General features: G+C 33.9%; 1 protein-coding gene across 5 annotated transcripts in view; it reads left to right on the top strand.

The window, feature by feature from the left end:
• LOC100372979 (opioid-binding protein/cell adhesion molecule-like) overlaps positions 1-18,191 on the top strand; it is a 46,341-nt gene that overhangs the window by 11,606 nt on the left and 16,544 nt on the right. The window lies entirely within an intron of this gene.

Below are 18,191 nucleotides of genomic sequence, written 5' to 3'. Positions count from 1 at the left end.
TATCTGAAACAGAGGTCTAATATTATATTGAAATCCTGGCTTTTGACAATTGATAATGAAAGCTCATTTGATACAAAAGCTGTCTGGGATGATTCATTTTTGATACATTGTCAGTTTTGTATCAAACTCGTCTAATTCAGTGTTCCATAATCCCCCATAGGTTAATAATTTACCTGCCCAACATAGTAATATGTACTTGTAGGTTTTATGTAGTGTACAGCTACTTGTACATGTATGCACAGTTTAATTGCAAAAACTATAAAACGTACAGCTGCTTGTGAAGAAAAATTAAGAGCCGATCTAATCATGGTGTTTTTGCCATTTTATTGAATTGGGACATTCCATATAGTTCTTGTATTAGCGTCAATTACAGAGGTATGTCTATGATCAAAGTAAGTTTTAATTTACTTATCCAGTACTATCCTGGAGCAGAAACAAAAATTGAGAATCTGCTTTTCATCTTAGACAGTCATAATTTGGTAAGTCTTCCTAGTGCTGGAAATTCAGTAAACTTGACCTAGATCAGTTGATTTTACAGACCATTGATTCACACAAGCAATTCCTGATATTTCTACTCTACCTGAGGTGAAAAATACCACGATTTCGAACTATACATGACAAATGTAGTAAATGAGTAAACAATGTAAAAAATTGCCCTCATAAAGCCACTGAAGGAAATCTAAATTAAATGGGTCAATTGGATGGGGTGCAGACTTAAACTGGAATGTCCTATTGTATAAATTGTATAAATTATGTTGTGACCTCTATAATAAGCCCATTAATAATCCAAGTAACGTTCATTTATGGATTGATAATAGCAATGCATGAACAAAAAAAATCCATGTGTTTACACATTTTATATAGGGCAACAAGTGTGACTAATATACGCGGTAACATTATATCGTGTATCAGCTGCTGAATTATTAATACTATTTGTATATTGAAGTTAAATAATATTAAGGATAAATAGGTTGTTACAGATGCAAGGCATTTCTAATTACTTAAATGTATTGGTGTAGCACATTGTATACAACAGATTGCATGTGCTGCTGGTACGTGCTGCTGGGATAGTCGCTGGACTCGGTGACTGGCATATATGCATGTAAGCTTGTGTGTCAGTGCAACAGTCCAGATAATCCATGGCGACAGGTGTAATCAACATCATGAATAACTGTTGGAATTCTGAGCTACATGTAAGCTTTCTCCTGGTTGTCATTATGACACAATAATTATTCAGTCACTAATGACAGTAATTATTGAACAATCAAGGCCCTGGAACCTGTATACAAACTGCTGACAAGAGTATATTCCTTTGACCTCCTTTTGCGATCAGAGTTTATTCAACTCTATTCATAAAATAAAGCCTGAATTGGAGTGACGCCCAATTCAGTTTCTTACACCTACTATAACAAGACTTGTATTGTGGAACAAGAAATGACCCCATTTGTAATAAAATTTCAAAGACTGACTGTAAAGGGTAGAGAACTCATAAATGCTATAATTCTGTAAAAACTGGGATCTATTATACTGTAGAATACTTTATCTTCACTTGGATTTTATTTTTGCTATTTTCGCCGAAGGGATGATTCCGTGAAAATAAAATCCATACAAAACGCCCTAAAAAAGCCTTTTCAGCGAAAATTAATTCCAGCGAAAATAAAGTATTCCACAGTAATTTTTAACATGGACGCTGATTTACTTGTTCTTTACTACGTAGAGTACATGTCATACTGCAGTGTTTCTTGCATGGAAACATTGAGAATACAGTTTTTTCTGTAGTGTTAACCTTACTTTAAAATTCATAAAACCATAGTTACCCAATTAGAAGCACACCTACAATGGAAGCGCATGTAAACCATAAAAACTTGTTTACTGAATTATTGAAATTACATTTTACATAATCATCTCCTACTAATGGCACAAATACAGTAATTGGGTTTTATAATACACTTAAGTTGCAAGATAATTTGGCCAATGTTCAATTTTCAGTGTCCATGAAATACATAAAGGATTTAATGTCATTTTTTTTAGTACTGCTCATCTGTTGAAGGTTTGAAAGGTCATTTGACATGGAGATGGCATGTTGGGAATGTTGTTACAAGAGACAATTAGATGTGCTTCATGCCATCCTGTTGAGTGGTGAATAAATTCAAATCATTTAAAAAAAAATTTCAATCCATGAATTGGGTGACTATATGGCTTATATACTGTAAAATACTTAACTTTAGCTGGATTTTATTTTCACTGAATCAATCCTTTAGCGAAAATTGATCCTAAGCTAAAATTATTTTACAATATTTATGTATTGACAAGAATTGTTAAATTTTACTGAACATGCATGTAGCGAAAAAACTAGTTTTAAAATTGCATTCCCACTGAGTATTATTTATAAAAAGCCGTAGTGACACCTATAAGCACAATCAGCACTGTTTTTACATTTCACCCATTCTTGAAATCAACAAGGCCCTCTTAAATGATGAAAAACTTACCTTGAGTGATTAAAACAATGACAGTAGTTTGTTTTGGTGATTTAATTCAACATCTTTCAGTGCTGATTTGATTTGTGGCCCAACCAACTGATCAATGAGGTGTTGTGCATTTGATTTAGAGTTGGACTGCAACTTTGAAATTAAATACTTTTTGGCACTGTTGAATTGGCTAAATGTGTTTCAATCACTGTTAAAATCTGTTGCTCAAAACCAAGGAGCTCATTGGCAGGTTTTATTTCCAACTTGTTTCTAAAATCAGCAAGACCTTAATAATTTTTCTAGGCATTCTTAGTAATGATACACCCGTGACCATGATGGGGAATCCTATCACAACATTGCAAGATAATACTAGCATTATGGCCCTTACAAAACATAATTGCACTAGACGTTAGAAACCATGCTATAAATAGGAATTGAATGTCCTTCAGACAGTTGTATGTCAGTTGAAGATTTCACAATTAGTTGGCAATTTCATAGAAAATCATAGCATGAAAATAAGCTTGTCAACCAAAGCCCATTTCTAGATTATAGGTCTCGCAGGACTTAAACCTGTCAGTTCCAATTTCAAATTAAATCACTCGATGCAGTTACCCTTATACCCAAAATAGGAATAAACAGATAACTAAAGAGATAATTTTTCACTTCACAAGCTTTTAAGTTCTGAGGTTTTTGTATCATTCTGGTGAGTGGAAAAATTGTGGATTTATTTACATAGATTTTGATTACGAGACAGTTGTATTAATACAACTTGGCTTAAAGTTGAAATCAAAATTATCCAAAATCAAATTTACACATATCAGTTGGCATATTTTAATATTACATGCAATTAGTGGCTCAACAATAAATTTCTATTAACTATTTATGTTTGCCTTGACAGTAGATTCTGTATCCATCAAATGACAAGCAGTGAATGGTGGGGTATCAGTGGGTATTTCTAATAAAAGCATTTATTGCAATGCATGGTGAGGTATAAGTAGGTGTTTCGTAATAGAGGCCGCTTATTGCAAAGCATGAACCCCATTTTATGATAAGAAAATGGAAAAGAGACTTGTTTAGACTGGTTCAAAAGCAGTAAATTGGTCTCCTGAGTCTTATAGAATAATGCTATAAATAAGACTTGTTTATTGGACGGAGGGTCTAAATTATATCATAATTAGACAGTAGGCACATTGGAAGTGCATGCACTTATCTTAGAGATACATGTAAAGATTATAGCATGCGATAAATTCTGGTCATACGTGCTTCAAATTTGGGGGAGGGGGGTGTCGTAGCATGTTCCAGAGCCTCACTACATTATACATTTCTAGGCTCTGTGTGAGCTATAGTTGAAAACAGCACAAACTCAACTATAAGACTGTTCTGAGCAACCAAATTTATACATTATTCAACTAGCCCAAAGTATAGTTTTCAGCCTTTGTTTTTACTAGAGAAGGTTGCCAAGTGATGGAAATGCCCGGATGTCTGTAATTTCATGATTACCCGGTAAATAAAAAATGCATGAACATAGCCAAACTAGAAGTGGAAATTATTGTTGGCGTTTGTACATTCCACCTTCCTCGAGAATGCCAAGGTTTGATCTTCAGGGATCATTCAGTTTTTTAACAGAATATCACAAAATTAATAATTTTGTCAAATATTAAAAATTTGTGCATATGAAAATTGTTATTTCCTGCACTAGGTAGCACTTTGCATTAAGGGCATTCTAGTAAAATGGGTCAGCATCCTGCTTCTGTTTTGTCCAATTTCATTAAATGGGTAACATGCCATAACTGATTTAATGTGTTAGGAGTCACTAATTAAATTACAAGCTTGGATAGTACTTGACTATAGTCTAGTGTATTAGTTTTTAATACCAGTCTGCTGGTATGCGTGTTATTACATGGTGTGACAAAACTGTTATACCAGATGTAAATTATACAAAATATGCCATGTTCTTCTGTTATTTACCGATAGAAAAAACAAGGCCACTTTTCATTGCCGTATCGTTAAATCTGTATCTGTTCATATGCCTACGTGCCAGGATAGTGTTAACCTCAAATTTTTCCTTGCTCATGCATTCACGTTCTCTCCTAGACGGATGTATCACTTGAAATTGTGAGTAGCCCAAAGACGACTGAACCCTTATGTAAAGGTCACACATCCTGGTACTTTTGGCCAAGGGGATTCTGCAGCGCTACTGGACCTAGAACTGTCTGGTTATGTTGGCTTTTACTTGTAAAAGACAATGAAATGTTATTAAACATCTGGCAGATTTATATAATTTATTGTGTGTTGATTGATATATTATCGTTGTAACAAAGTAGCTGTACAATAGAAACTGTCACTCATAGCTAAAGTGTTTCTCATACTAAAGCTATTGATTAATCAATCTGGAAGCTTAAACAAATCATTTTAAAAGTGAAATCTTTGTATTGAAGTGTGTGGATTTTAGGTCATGCGTCCCAAGTGGAAGTAATTACACAGTACTTTCCATGTGGTATATGGTAATGCTTGGGTAATTTGGTCGGCATTGTGGTGGCTCCACTCAACTTTTAGGCCATTAGGTACAGGAACCCAATGTCAGTTATCTTGAGTGTGATTGTCATTACTGTTTGTATTAGACCAAAACATTCTATCCTATGTACTGGTTAGATTCAAAGAAAAGAGTTTGTACATTTAGTGAAATATCTGTAGTTAAGTACAAGTCATGATAACTAATTAGTTTAAGCATTAAACCTTAAAAGACAATTTAAGGTCTATGATTTAAGCAAAGTATACCCTCTTGCAACTTATGTCAATTTTCTTTGGTAATAAAATCCGGTGCTAGGTAAGATTTTAATGAGTTGGGGTGTTTTCTACACCTAGTTCATTAAAACATGGAAATGTGCTTGTAATAGAGCAAGTATGGTAGACCATGACCAGTTGTTAAATTCATTTAAATTTTGGCTACCAGTGTGTCTTAAGCCAATGTGTTTGCATTTTTGCAGTATTTGAATATACCCTTTCATACCAAATTAACCCACTCACCAATTCGGGGCTGTTATTGTGGTATTCGGCTATTCCAAAAATAGTTCAAAATGCAAGCTGAAAATCTGCAGAAACTAGCTTATTCACAGGTGCCCATACAAATGAATGCAGATTTGATTTAATGTGCATAACCTGCAAAGGTCAAAATTTCCTTAATCTATGCATCCCTCCCATCTGAAATTAGATGCTCTGTAATGGAGGAAGGTGCAACATTGCACTTTTCAATGTTGTACTGTATTATCGTCAAAAAATGTCTAAGTTAGACGTGCCTGTCTGGGCAACTATTGGAACAGTTAGTTTTTCTCCGATATTATCGATAAAATCATCTAATGTCTAAAAATGTCTTACTTAGACATCTCTGCCAACATTTCATTGGATTTTATTAAACTATAATTATCCGATAATGATTTATACGACATTGTCGTGCCTTCATGCTGTAATGAGTAACCATGCATTCCTACCCTATCTTTCCCTTGAAATTGCACTTATCACATTGGTGTTGAGACAAATTATGTGAGATATTGTTTTACGACTTGCCCTTCAGATTTCATAGTTCAGACCCCTTCAGCTATGTAAAGTATAAATGCACCATGTTCTATTATTAGTGATGTAAAAAGTTCAGTAGTTCGCAAGTAACATAGATCATACAGAGTTTGGCTATTCAGCATACCAAACTGATAAATGTATTAGCAGTGTTCTGTCTTATGGAAACTTGTATAAATATGAGAGTTTCTAAAATCTCCTAAAATTACTCGTGCATTGGTATATAATATACCGGTAGATTTACATTATAATGGTCTCGCTTTTTGACTCCCATGTGCGAAGCACAAAATGGGAGTCTTTGCAGTTAGTGTCTGTATGTGTGTGTGTGTGTGTATGTGTGTGTGTGTGTGTGTGTATGTGTGTCCGACTGTTCCACTGCTATCTCAAGAACCATACATCGGTTTTTGATGAAACTTGGTGCATAGATGCTCTGGGCCAATGCGCAGATTTGATTAGGTTTTGGTAAAAATCCATGCTCGTTAATTACCTAATTTGCATGATAATTAGCTAATTTTTAGCTGTTCTATGACTGTTCCACTGATATCTAAACAACCACTCATTGGATTTTGATGAAACTTGGTACATAGATGCTCTGAACTAATGCTAGGTTTTGATTAGTTTTTGGTAATAATCCGTGGATACTAATTACCTAATTTGCATAATGATTAGTCAATTTTCGGTTTTTCCACTGATATCTCAAGTACTAATCATCACATTTCAAATGAAACTTGGTACATAGATGTCATACGACACTGCACAGACCTGATAGTTTTTATGGTAATATCAGTACATATTAATTACCTAATTTGCATAATTAATTAATTTTCAGCATTTGATATAAGTAGTTAGCATTACATTTCAATGAAACTTGGTACTTACATACTCAAGGACTATGCAGAGATTGATTGTTTTCGATAAATATTTGTGCAAATTAATCACCTAATTTGCATAATTAGTTAATTTTCAGCTTTTCCATGGGTATCTCAAGTACTAATCATCGCATTTCAATGAAACTTGGTACATAGATCCTTTAGGACTATGCAGAGACCTGATTAGTTTTAGGGTAAATAATTGTGCATATTAATTACCTAATTTGCATAATTAATTTTCAGCTTTTCTACTGATATCTAAAGTACTAATCATTTACATTTCAATGAATCTAGAATTATGCAGACCCAATTAGTTTCCGGTAAATATTTGTGCATATTAATCACCTAATTTGCATAATTAACCAACTTTCACACTGATATCTCGGGTACTATACATCACATATCAATGAATGTACATGGATGCTGTAGGACAATAGACAGACCTGAATAATTGTGGGTTACAATCTGTACATATTAATTACCTAATTTGCATAATTAACCAATTTTAAGCTTTCACACTGATATCTAAAGTACCTAAAAACTCCAAAATTTCGACCGGTTTTAAATAATTGGCGTTAGAAATGTGACATGTTTTTAGAGTCGTGGCCGAGTTGTAACTCAAAATCTAAACAAAGTCATCAATCAGTGAGTATTATGACAAGCAAAACAAAACATCAAGACGCGCAGAAGAGGTCAGCACAAAACTAATAGGTCAAAAGACAAAGATACATGGAAGTTTAGCAAACTATCTCCCCGACCCAGTGCAATGTATCCGGTTAGAATCAAAGCTCACGTGTCCCTTATTTGAGCACCGTACCGGTGATTTGAGGGACCAAATTCTGCCGTAAATTCGCCCTTGGATTAAAAAATATAATGGGATTTAAGAAAATAAAATGGGACTTTTAAGGTGTATTTTGGCGTCATTTTTCGGACATTTCAATCAATCCTGCCGGCTAAAATAGAGTCTAAGTTTTACCGTAGTCATTGACGTCTGTCTATTCAAGAGTACACGTGTATGATTTTTATCGTGACTAGCGTGAGCGGGTAAGCTTCCTTTCGAGAATGAGCTGTTATCACTGTGAACAATGTTAAATTATTCTTCAGATGACCAGTTTATTTTTTAAAAACTACTAATTTTTTTTATTTAAAAAAAAATCATGCCGTTTTCGCATCAAAATCCAAGCCAAAATATCGTACTACAACATCAATCTCTTCGCATTGCGTTCAATAACATTAACATATTTAAATAAGCTATGGTAATTTGAACACGTTGGCATCATCCAGCTTTTTGATTGGTTAATTAGCGATTTGACCTATTTGACCTAAGAGAACATGGCGGATATCCTACAGCATCAAACGTTTATACGAGACCGGAATCATTCGCTTACGATGAAACTTAGTTGACTTTTATTTGTATTTCATAACCATTCAACAAATTTATTTTGTGTACATTATTATAATCACTACTGAGTACAGTAATAATCAACAATTCAGAAACGCAGCATGCCGAGATTTTTGTGTTCGTTTTTATTTGAAACTTCGTTTATTTAGAATATATTTTCGTTACCAATAAAATAAAAATCTCTCAGTCAATCAGAAACCCGGATTCATGCCTTCGAGGAAGGTCCCGTTTGAACGCTCACATCGTTTTTTTTTTTTCGTTTGGGGGAAAACTAAAACTGGTCGCAATTTTCGAATAAGAATGAGTCGGCAATTTTTAGTGGAGTCGAAAATTTGGAGGTAAATAAAACACCAAAACCCGGCAAATAAATAGGCGGTCAAATTTTTAGAGGGGTCGAAATTTTGGAGTTTTCACGGTGCTAATTATTCCATTTCAATGAAACTTAGTACAAAGATGCTCTAGGACAATGTACAAACCTAATTAGTTTGGGGTAAAAATCTGTTCATATTAATTCCCTAATAAGCATAATAATTCATAATTTTTTGGTTCTAATCACATTTCAATTAAACTTGGAGACATAGATTTTCTGTTACATTGCGCAGACCTCATTAGTTTTACACTCAAATCTGGTCATATTATTTTTCTGATTTGCATAATTAGTTTTCAGCTAAGTAATTTCGAATTATATTTAATGTGTCTCCAATACTCTCGGCACATGGGAGTTCTTTCTAAGCTTTCTTTGATTAGTACTTGAGACGAGTGCAATATGTTGTGTTTATACATTTTAGGACATTGTGAGAGATACGTTCTTGCACAAGAATACCCAGTAAAATAAATTGGTGTAATAATAATTTAGTTTAAAATAAGTTGTACAAAAATGTGTTGCTCTGTACATGTATTCTACCCAACCCCTTTAACTTTTTTGCATTCATAAACAATTTGTTGTACTGAATACAGGTTGTATACTGAAACATTAACCTCATCCTGCCAGCCGCTTGACCAGATAAGGTTTCTGGATTGTTCCTGCAACAAAACACTATCCACGTCACTGCTTAATGTACTGTAAACTGATTAAATTTCACTAATCGATGAAAATCGTGAAATGCTGGGGTTCTTCGGCAGTGTCGGTGACTTTTGACTTTGGGTTTTTTGCTTGAAATTGTGAATGACAAAATGCAATTTGTTCTATCAATCGTTCTTTCCATTTACATCAGTAAATGTTCAGTGATGTCATATCGATATAAAGGCTGTGTTCGTTCACCACAACTGTTATATTATGTAATACTATTCTAGCAGGGCCCAGACATAACATGGTGGTTCTAATAGAGTAAAACTTAGGTTTGCAATTTAATTGGCATGTATCGTTTTATGAATTGGGTACTAATTGTGACTCGGTTAAGGAACTAAAGACTTCATGCTGAAAGGACCCTAGTATGAATGAAAGCAATCACTTGAGGCCAGCTTGTAGCTGACAAAATTCTATTCATGTTCCAACAACATGTAAAATTCACCAGACCTTGACAAGTTCATTAAGTTTTTACTCAATTAACAAGCTAATTATCCAGAACAGTTACATTTTGAGAAATATTTGTCCTTGTCAATATTGAAACTTAATTGCAGTGGCCTCAACAGCAGTGTCATTTCGTATACTGCATGTTGTCTATAGAGCTAAATTTATATAACTGTATTAACATCTCCCTCCCCAGTTCAGGTCTAAGTGTTACACCAGACATCAGTACATTAGAAAAGGTCAATTCAAAATGTTATTGTATGCTATGTTAGCAGCATTTTAGCAGTGTGTGAAATGTCTTATGTATGTCACAGCTTTCAGGAATCTGTACAGGACAGAGAAAATTGCTTTGTTTCCTAAAATGGAATAGTTCAATAGGGTCCTGAAAGCAGATTACATGAAAATGACTTGCCCAGATTACTAATTACGAATATCTGTCAAATTCCGTTTCCGTTGTACAAGTAACATGTCATTTGATTGGACCAAATAAAAGGAGTTATTGGCAAATAGTATCCGCAATGTATAAACGTGTTTATTAGTTTTGTACACGGAAAGCTAAGGCAATTATATGTATGTAATGACATTGTACTGGAATAGTCTCAAATGCTACTTTTATGAAAAATGTAAATATACTGTAATAAAGAAAGTGAGGTAATATTATCCGGCAGAATGACCAGGCATGGTGGTAGGAGTACATACTTGTAAGCTCCTGGGACAGAACTGTGTTGGATTGTATAATGGTGGAGTATTGTCTTGCTTTCTGGAATGTCTATTGCATTCAAGCTTGTGGTTTATAATGGCATGGTTGACTGAAAACAGTATGGTGCATTCACAATAGGAAAGCCACAATTATCTTAGCAGTGGTTTCTGGGTTGACATTTGACTTTTATCCATGCAGCTCATATGCTGGACAGTTTAGTTCCCATTCACATGGTTGGTATATTTTACACTGTTGCACTGAATTTATAACACTGGTTTTAATATTTCAGCAGACTGACATGGTCACTCATGGGTTTATACATGTATTGATTGGTTTGTGAAGGAAATGTTCATTGCATGGGTAATTTTGCATAAAGGCTGTGTTTTAGCACATGTAAAAATAAAACCCAGCACAGGACAAAAACTCTTCAATAGACATAAATTAAAAATTGCATTATTTATTGAATGTGAGAACTTTAAATTAAAACATATTTCAATTAGACATCGACACTTGATAAAACAAAGAATTGATTTGTATTTCATAAAGTATGCCAAATGTAGGTGGGAGCCACAAACTTCATTGGCTGGGACGTACATGTACGTACTCCCACACACGCCTACCTGAAACTATAATGGAGAGCTCGCTATTGTCTGCCCTTCCTGTGTGTTGAGAAACCAAACTTTTTTTTTTAGCTTCTTCAGGTAATTTCGAAACAAAATGATTCATATGTTCATGACAAATAGCAACTCGTTAGAATGATTGAAAAGACTGCACAGTTCTAGTAATACTATATTTGCTCTATTATAAGTGTCTATAGTCGAAAGTTAAAGATCCAGCCTATAGTGCTTGCAATAGTGAAAAAACAGTGCATTTACAGGAAAGTGCACTACAAAGTATTGTTTTGTATTTCGTATGCCAAATGTAGGTGGGAGCCACAAACTTTGGTGGCTGGGGGACGTACATGTAGTACTCCCACACACACACCCACCTGAAACCATTATTTTATTACCACTTTTTATAGGTTCTTTAGAAAATTTTGAAACTGATTCATACATTTATGGCAAATAGCAACTTAGAATGATTGAAGAGACTGCATTGTGCCAGTTTTACCGTATTTGCTCTATTGTAAGTGTAAATAATTGTCAATAGTCAAAATAAATTTAAAGATCCAAATGTTTGTAATAGTGAAAAAAAAGTGCATCTACAGTTAAGTGCACTAACAATTTTACTTTGTCTGGAAGTTCTGTATGTCTAAAATCGTAAATCATAAATAGGAACACCTATAAAAGAGAATTCCATTGGCTTTATACTTAATCATTAAAGTAGTACTTTGAGCTTAGAATACTGTGAAACTATTTTAGCTGGAAATAATTTTCACGGAATCGTCCTTTCAGCGAAAATAGCAAAAATAAATTCCAAGTGAAAATCAAAGTATTCTACAGTAATTGAGGAAGTAACTAGGTTTATTGCATCTGACAAGTACAAGGACAATTTCTCAATTTATAGGGGAATGGTACATTCTTGAATTTAGGCGGGAAGAGGATATATTACACGTTTGTAATAGATCAATAAGGAAGGGATCTGATTGGCTAAAATATATACGTTGTGATAGGCTGAATCTTTCGTATGCAGAATCCAAAAGTTGCATTAAGCTAGAGTGCTTATGATTCCAGATATAAATGGAACAAATGTGATATATTTAATCCCCTATAGAACATTGTGTAATAATAGTTGTGATTTAATGGTTACGGTTGATGAACTACATATGCTTCAGTGATTTATTGACCTGAATGATTTCAGGTGTTCCTCAACAATGTGCTGATTGTACCAGTCTGAACTTTTAACCTGTTGCTTGCTTTATTTTCACTTCTGTATAAGAACAGACTCCACATTATATTACTTTCTTGGTATAGGAAAAACTAAACGAGTCATATCAGCAAGCTAATCGGCCACACGCCATACAATTTTTCGGGTGTCGTACAACAATTTCAGTGACTTTAGTGCATGAATGTCGTATTTCTAAAATTAAAAAATTTCTAGTAGTAACAATTACTTGATATGTCACAGCCAGTAGCATGGAACAGTCCTTTTATGAGATTGTCATCTGTCTAGACTAAAGTATTTGTACTGAAGCTATATAGTTTGTAATAATAAAAAATACATGCAGGACCCAAAGTTTTGCTATTAATCTAAAAGAAAATTTATTTGGACTGGTATTGCTTAATATGAGGTACATGTTCTATGTTAAACATTCATTAATGCTTTTGAAAACGTGCAAAAAAAGTTTATTTAAATCAAAACTCCTGCAACCAAAAAAGGTTTCCCTATACTTGCGTATATGGTGTAGTTTATTGGAAAACAAATTCCAAAATGTGAGGCACAGGTGGCTAATCTTGACATTATTGGCACAGTTTATCTTGAGTGAAGTACCTGTCAGTTTACTTTATGTAGCTATTTGTTTGTATTTCAATAATGTAGTGTTCAACATCCCATTGAGAAGGTTGGGTGGGTAATGTTCAAGTGATGTAGTTGGTAATAGCGTATAAAAACGTGATGAAAATCATTGTTGGTAAACTACTCACAATGTTTACTATCCCCACCCAAGGATTAAAGTTCTTTCTCAAACTGAGTCTTCATGCATTTATAAGATACACTTGCAGTATCCCGAGCAACCATAATCACCATTGCCAATTCAACTGTGATGGGAGTCTTTAAGTTAAACAACATATTTTCATTCCCTGGGACATGCATTTGCTTCGAGAAGTGCATCAATTTCCAACAACAAAAATACTAAATCACAGCGTACATTTGGATATGCACATTCAAAACAACTGTATTCTTCATTGCCTCAAATTCACCATATGTAACATTGGAGAGTCCATGGCCTAAAACTATATGTAGTCTTGCATTTTGTAATCTAAGATTTACATATACCTTGAATAATCTTTATCACTGTTTTATAAATGAATTAAACATTATCGACTTCATTAATATAAAATAATATAAATGAAACCTTGTAATAACATGTCCAAAACAATTGGTTTTATTCAGGCTTGTGTATTTAGGCATATTCTGTAGCAAAGCTAGTCTGAATTGCCACACAGCTAATTAACTCTTCAATTGGCTTGTGTATGCAATAGCCATGGGCTACAGTCGTGATCCTCATACCTAAAAAATTAGAGTATACTGCGTCCATATGTTGAAATGCATTCTCCCTTTGCATCGTGACTATTAGTTTGTCAATACATAAGTAAAATGCTTAAAAAATGCACTTGCCACTGGCCAAGACTAGTATGTACGAGACATGCAGGTAATGCCTGAATTAACATAGATATGCACTTTACAAAACAAAATCAAGGTAAAATTATCTGGAAATATTTACATTATGGGAGTCTGCATGTTGAGGAGAGGAGTTTCTATACCTTATTTCTCCATTGGCAAAAAAAAAATTCAAGGCAAACTTAAAACAAATAGTATTATGGGTTATTAATACTAGCTGCTTTGACCTTGGGCACACCTGTCATTTCCGTAAGTGTATGTACAACTAATAGAGAAAATATAGTACCACAGTAAGCATGTGGTTGCTACATCTTCCAGTCATTTGAGAGGCTAGTTTCAGAATTGTATTCTCTGGGTCAATAAATAATGGCATGAGTTGAGCTGTAGGAATTTCTGGCTACTTTCTTGTATTTGATACGACTGAACAAGGACAAATATTTTTAATACTTGTAATTAGCCTTGTTTATTATTGCACTTGTACGGCTTTTTCAACAACAGCTTTGGAGTTTGTGGAACGAAGTGAATCACCCAAGGAAGCGGGTTATTCTAGAAAATGTTCAGTAAAACAACTTTATTATCTTCCAAACTAGCAAATTTCTAATATGGCTTAAACAGCAGTACTACTGCAGAAATTTAAAGAATTTTGTAGAGCAAGCAATATTTGAGTAAAAGTGCAAATGTAGAGCTGAGGACGAACAGTTACTTGAACGCCCCTTCCCCCCAACAGCGCCCTCAAGATCATTGTGTGAAACAAGGGCACAATTTGGCGTAATACGAGGAACAAACTACATTTACTCGGACACTGTCGTGTGCTAGAAAAATGACAACAGTCTCAACCTGCAAGAATTCAATACCGATAGTACATTTATTTTATTTTTGTTCCAGATTTCCAATTTTCATGGTATTTACTTGGAGGTCAAGTTGACTTGCTTATATTCAGGGTTGTCCTGTGGAAATATATTGTTGGTATACTTAAAACTTGAATGTTGTCTTCATCCATTTGACTATCAAAATCAATTTGTGTACTGGTAACCTTTTTTCATATTATTCATGTCTATCTTGCAGCAACTTCATTAAAATTGCTTTGAATAGATCCGTTCCAGTTTGCAATTAAAATACAGAATATTGATAAATTTGTCTCAAATTTCTTATCTGTACTTTGTGCACTGAATTGCAATTCCTTTTCATAATTTAAAAAATGTCATTTGGTCCAAATCTCAGAAAAACTCGTTAACACAAGAATGAACTAAATATTGCAGGAATTAAAATTTAGTGTTTTTGCGCAAGTTTCTGCATTGAAGTATTGCACTGTTTCAGGATGCATGTAAGCATCATGACTACCTTGAACTTTCAGTGTATTTCCTGTTTAAAGGTGAGCTATTTTATTGCTTTGCCCTTGTTGGCATGAAAGCTGCATAACTAGCATCAACCAAGCCCATTACTTGTCAATGTGAAAATACTGTCCATCATTTGTTGCAATGTATAAATGAGTTTTTACCTTGCCCGTACCATCAAAGAAAGGGAAAAATTTTGTCCGGCGTCGTCGTTGTTGTTGTCGTCGTCGTCAATAATTGTTATTGTGTGCATAATAACTTTACTAATTCTATTCCAAACTTTATCAAACTTGGTCACCTTATTCATCAGTATAAAGTCTTCCCTGAGTTTGAACAACAGATGTCCTGTATGAAAATATCAAGCAAAAATTGAGAAAATCTCATAAAATATTTTGACTGTTTCTACTTGACTGATCACTGGTGATACACATCAAAGGTCACTGATCTCAGTGGAAATATGCATTGTTGTATGTGTTCAATGAAGCAAATGATTTATCTTGTAATAATATCCGTGGTAATGTATCTCAGAATCCCATACTGGGTTTCAAAACCAACTCATGGAGAGATTGCAGTCTGATACACATTTGCAAACCTACCAATAAAATCTTTACAGAAAACAAGATGTCAGAAAATCAGTATAAGCACTGCTATGAACTGGGTGCCAAACTTTGATCAAGATCTGAAGCTAATAGAAAAACTTTTGACTAAACAGATATCAAATCAAAAACAATACATAAAAAATACATTAAAAGCAAAACATTTCATCCACATTTTGAAACTCGCAGGAATATGTTTCAGCTATTAGAACAGAATGATAGTTTTTATAATACTGGTTTAAAAACTCACTTCAAACAAAGATTGCAGTGTTTGAAGATGTAGGTTCTCAGGAGGCAACAGTACTGTTGACTTCTCCCTCCACTGGACACCAACTATTTAAGTTGATTTGCATACAAAGCAGAGCTTGCAACATGATAGCTGTTCATAAAGGGTGTTTTTTTTTTACTTTTCATATAATACAGTAGTCACACAATGAGGCAGTTCATATTTGTCTCGGTGAATCATTAATTTTTGACAGACACCTGTACAAAATACTTGGACAAAAGCCAGCTAAAATTTTTTGTTATCTTGCATGTTTTATGAATCTATTCACATCTAAATGCAGCACTTTTTTTTTTCAATGAGACATTTGTTTTTATACTAAAATATCTGAATTACTTTGAAGAAAGCTGGAAATTATGTCCCTTAAAATAATTAAACAAATAAGGCCCCAATGTTTTTGTAAGATATTTACATCTTTTAAGGACATTCGGTAGACTGATTCCCCACTGTTGGTTCAACCCCAAAACTTGTTTGTATTCAAAATTAATTATGACAATGCATATTTATATTAAAACAAACTATGATAAAGGGAATTATATTATATAACAAAGGACAAGGTCACCAGAGTTCAACTATGTTTAAGTTGTATTATCACAAACTTGCACAGAACCGTTGTTGCATCAGTGGAAACGAGATCACTGTTCATAAAAAATATTCAACTAATTCCTGCACTTGTTGCAGTAGCTGTGACCTCCATAGAGTCTAAACAAATGTGTAGTAATTCATTCATAATACAACATCTTGCATGCGTGTGACATTTACCTACCTTATGCCGCCATGCCCTATGAACCCAGATCGTTTTAAAATGTCAATGATTTGCAGTGACATTTTCTATCTTATCTGTTTCATGTTGGTGTGCTTAGCTGAAACTGTTGACTGACCCATTACTCACAGAATATCATGCATTGCTATTGTGATCTTTAAAAACAGCTGACTAAAGTTGCAAATTTTTTTTTGGTGACATTCCATTATCTCTGAATCCCAAATAAACCAGTCCCGTTTCTCCAATTTCTACAAGTTTGTTCAAATGATTCCAATGAAGCAGAGCAATGTATGCGATTGTTTTACAAAGTTCTTATTTTGACTGGCCACTGGTTAGGAGAGGCTTCATACATCTAGTAGAAGTCCACTTGGTCTAGTAGTTTTTGACTACCAATAATTTGATCCTTAGTTCAGTTTTTAAATAAGTATTGCAAACTGATCAATAAAGCAGTTAACCCAGGCGAGCCTGTACTTTATTAATCCTACAGTTCCTGTCAATAGCCATTTTACTTTTTGCCACACCCTAAAATTTCATACAGTTAGAGAACTGCAACATTTTAATTCTTTCCCTTCTAAATTAACATTAGTAGTCACTTATAGATGTTGATTGAATTCGGTCTGATCCTGGATAATTTGACAAAATGTTTATCCAATTATTAAAGTGTGAACGTGTATTCACTCTGGTTTACAATGTAACATTCAAAGCCTTCTAAGTTGGTGGTTATTTATGTCCTGCAATGATTTAATGTCATGTTGAGGGTCGTTAAAGGAGTTAATAAACTGAAAAGGCAGTGCAGAGTACCTTATTTTTTGCTATGTGATTTTTTTTTTTTTTTCAGTTTACAAAATAAAATCCAACAAATGATGTGTTAACCCAAATTGGGATTTACTTTGACTACATTCAAATTGCAAAGCAATTAATCATTAACAGTTCTGTGATTTTGTTGGTCCTATTTTCATTTTTAACTTCCCTACCATGTCTCTCTAGCTTGCATGCTATTTTAGCTGATCATTACTTTTGCTAATTCAAGATGTTGCTAATTTAACAAAGTATATTCTCACAATGTGATTGTGGGTACTTTAGCTAAATTAAGATTCTGTTAATTCATGCATAGTCAAATTTGCTAAAATAGCATGTAGCTGTTTCAACATTCTACAGTAGTTCCGGTAAAGGAGACAAGATTGGAATCATCAAGCTGTTCTTGGGCGTTAGTTTGCCCAAACAGATTTTTTTGTGTTAAAATTGCTTAGATGATTCATTAATTCAGCTTTCTACCAGTACAATGTTATCGTACATTTGAAATTGCTCAGAGAATTTCTCTTAATTATGAAAAAAGATTCTTATAACATTTCCTTGCCAGAAGTCGACTTGCAAGAGATTTGATATCTTTCAGTTTGTCCAATGAGCATCTTTATTC

The sequence above is a fragment of the Saccoglossus kowalevskii genome, chromosome 5 (genome assembly GCF_978046115.1).
Source record: "Saccoglossus kowalevskii chromosome 5, keSacKowa6.1, whole genome shotgun sequence".
Classification (NCBI taxonomy): Eukaryota; Metazoa; Hemichordata; class Enteropneusta; family Harrimaniidae; genus Saccoglossus; species Saccoglossus kowalevskii.
This window is presented reverse-complemented; position numbering and strand designations above follow the sequence as displayed.